Source organism: Aegilops tauschii, chromosome 2, assembly GCF_002575655.3.
Source record: "Aegilops tauschii subsp. strangulata cultivar AL8/78 chromosome 2, Aet v6.0, whole genome shotgun sequence".
NCBI lineage: Eukaryota > Viridiplantae > Streptophyta > Magnoliopsida > Poales > Poaceae > Aegilops > Aegilops tauschii.
The window spans coordinates 110,857,073-110,860,470 of record NC_053036.3 but is presented as its reverse complement, the minus strand read 5'-3'; the positions used below and the strand labels follow the sequence as shown (position 1 = coordinate 110,860,470).

At 40.6% G+C, this 3,398-nt stretch overlaps 1 long non-coding RNA gene across 1 annotated transcript; it reads left to right on the top strand.

The window, feature by feature from the left end:
- Positions 1–286: 286 nt before the first annotated feature.
- LOC109758547 (uncharacterized) lies at positions 287–2,584 on the top strand. The gene is made up of 3 exons (XR_012202012.1): positions 287–578; positions 974–1,284; positions 2,248–2,584. It is a non-coding gene; the product is annotated as an uncharacterized lncRNA (long non-coding RNA).
- Positions 2,585–3,398: the final 814 nt, after the last annotated feature.

Genomic DNA, 3,398 nt, shown 5'->3' with positions numbered 1-3,398 from the left:
ATTCTTTTCTTTTTTCGCTCGACATAGAGGCAGGGAACTGACCCGCGCTGGCGTTTCTGAGTGGGCCTCCATACAGCTGGCCCAGTGGCAAGTTTCTAGGCCCGTATAGCCGAGTGTCACGCTGTTGGCCCAAAACCACATTTTAGCCTAAGGCACGACCCAAAAAGGTCGAGCAGTATGTTAAAAAAAACAGAAGGTCGATGAGCTGAACGGCCATCCTCACAAATTTTATGATGACACATACCCATTTTTTTTATGAAGTCCTAAACATTGGAATTTCTTTTGCGGGAGATCCTAAATATTGGATATGCATGGTAGAATGCATTATATTCCATCCACGTCCAAGTTATGTAGTACAATGCACCGGCGATCTATATAAATACGGGACCGGCGACGCACACAAACCCTAATTCCAGAACCATCCCCTCCGACCTAGGCTATGGCTTTCATCGTGTCCAAGCTCGCGCGGGCAGCCCTCGCATCCCGCCCCGTTGGAGATATTGCTGGTGGCATCTCCCCGTGTCTCTCCCGGCTCTATCTGGCGGCTGGTACCAGCCGTCGCATGTTTGCAGCTGCAGGTAATCCCTATGTTGAGAAAGCTTTTTCGGAATTTGGATCTGAATCCCGATTGCCGAAATTTTCAAAGGAATTCTCTTACTTGGATCTGAATTTTATATCTGAAATTCCCGCGTTATGTTTATAGCCCTTCCAGAATTTGGATCTGAATTCTGAATATATAGGAATTCTCCTTACTTGGATCTGAATTTAATACCTGAAATCCCCATATTATTTCCTATTATAAGTAGATCTATTTGAATAAGCATGTTCATTCGGACATCTAGCAAGGATATTGTTTATTTACTTATGCCAGCTGCCTTCAATCAAATCAATTCCGCTGAGAGTAATAGTAAAAATGATTGTATTTTTCTGCGTACCACAAATCAAATTGTAACTATGTGCTACTGAACGGCAGGCGGTCCCAAGTCAAAAGAAGCACCCCGAATATTTCCCCTTGTTGATGAGAATTCCATTAAGTCGAAGGAATCCCTATGGGCCTTGTATGAATGCTGGTGCAAGTATTGGGGGGTATCCCGTGACCGTGAAGAGATGGTCCGCCGGTTCAAGTCATTTGAGGCTACTGCACAGTGGGTTTACAAAATGAACAACTCTGGGTGTTCGCAAGTGTCTCAACTGGGCCCGCATGCAGATTTTTCAGAGAGTGAGTTTGCTGAGGTGGTGTTTCCTCCACTTCCTGATGATGATGATGAAGACATAAAAGAGATGGTATGATTGTTTTCTTATTGCCTTGTCTTTCTGCTATTTTTAAATAGCAGTTATTGGACCAGGGGTTACCTACTATCTACTTAACCACAGGCATTAGTAAGAAAAATCTAGTTAACCACTAGGCATTAGGAGGAAAAATAATCTAATCTCTTTCTGACCTACCCCTGTGTAGGTTGTATACCAAGTTTTCCTTCAGTTTTAGGTGTTCTGTGCATTGCTTGGTTATATTAGTTAATCTGGTTTTAATAAGAGCTATATTTCCTGTATTTACATGCATGTCTTCTGTCTGTGCAAATCAAGATTTTATATATAGTGAACATGTCTGACGGTTTGGTTTTTGCTTGGGTGAAGACGGTTCTTTCTCCACCATAAACATTTGTTATCTAGAGTCCTGCACTAGACCATCGCTAAATTCTGTAAGAAAAGTGTAGGGCATAAAAGTCATTTGTGTGGTTGAGCTGCTTAGATCATCAATATTACCTGGTTAAGCATCGTCAACAACAACTATGACCAATTTCTACTGTAATCATGAGAAATAGGTGGCTGGCCCACATGTCACATATCCAAATCCAGGTGACGTTAAGGCACTGAAGCTTCGTCTTCATTGCTGATATGATTTTGGGAGAGAGGATGCAATTAGTTACCCATCAATCTTTTGCTCCTACTACATTTTTTACTTCCTGAGAAAACCCTATACAGGCTCAAATTTTGATCTGTTTTAAAGCCTCCATGGCCATGGAGACTCAAGCTTCGCCAGATCAAATTTTCAAATATATATTAAATATTTATGTTATTTTAGGGATTTTGTTATGGTGAAAATATCTGCAACAAGCAGACAACTAAACGGAATTTATTTCTCTGTTCTAGCAGTAGTTGTTCATTGTTTTTTTTCAAACACTTGAAAGAAGTGTCTTCATTTTCCAAAATAATTTATCACATCTATATCTCCCTACGTTTGTTCAGGTGCCAGGTCAAGATTTGGGCCAGGAGCTTGAGGAGCCCTTAAATAATTAATTCGAGAAATTATGAACTTGTCTTACTCCATCCATTCCCAAATATAAGTCTTTCTAGAGATTCAACAAGTGACTACATACGGAGCAAAATGAGTGAATCTGCACTCTAAAATATGTCTACATGCATACGTATGTTGTAGTCCATTTGAAATGTCTAAAAAGACTTATATGTAGGAACGGAGGAGTATTTGGTTGTGGTAATACTGTGGTACTGGGATTATTGTTGTTGTCTGGTTGTTCTCATGGAACCAAATTAGAATTGAAATAACTTTGTGTTATTGCTCTAACCACCTTTGCATTATGTGCTTGAGAACTTGCATGAATAACCTGTGATGGTTAAGCAGGGATTGAACCCCTCTGTCGTATGGTCATTAGATAATCCGAATATCATAGATGGATGATTTTGAATGTTTGTGTCCAATATAAACAATGATACAGAAGTAGCAGTAAGAGTCATGGGGGGCAGCGTACTGAGCGGACGCATGGTGTGGAAACAGCCGTGTGCTTCGTGGGCCCAACGTGTAAGCCTTTTTTCGGCTTGTAAGAATTTTAAAAGGAAACTTTGAAGGTAGGAATTCCACGGGGTTTTTCATCTTTGATGTGTTCGGATCAAAGGAATTGTGAATAGTGAGGGCCTCTTTGATTCGAAGGATTTTCAAAACGCAGAAACATAAAAACCCTACGAATCAAACAACACATAGAAAAAGTAACTGAGGATTGGAATCCTTCAAAATTCCTTTGAGGATTAGAAACTATTCCTACATAATCCAGGGGATTTGAAACATCCATGTTAGAATTAATTAATTATGTTTAATTAATAGGGAATCTACTTTTGCCTAAACATTGTACCCTTGCATAGCAAGGGACGTGTCTCTCTTTCCAACCGTTGCATCCCTGTAATTAGCAACCGACCTAGGATATGACTGTTTGAACCGTCGAGTCTGTTCGACGCATCTCTTTCAGTCATATATAAGTTGTACTCTTTCTACCAATACAAGTTGATCTTTCGCTTAAACACGTTATCAGCACGAGCTCTACCGAGAGCCTCGCCGACGGTGAGAATGCCCGGCCTTGTCAACTTCTTTCTCTGCTCATCCGTGA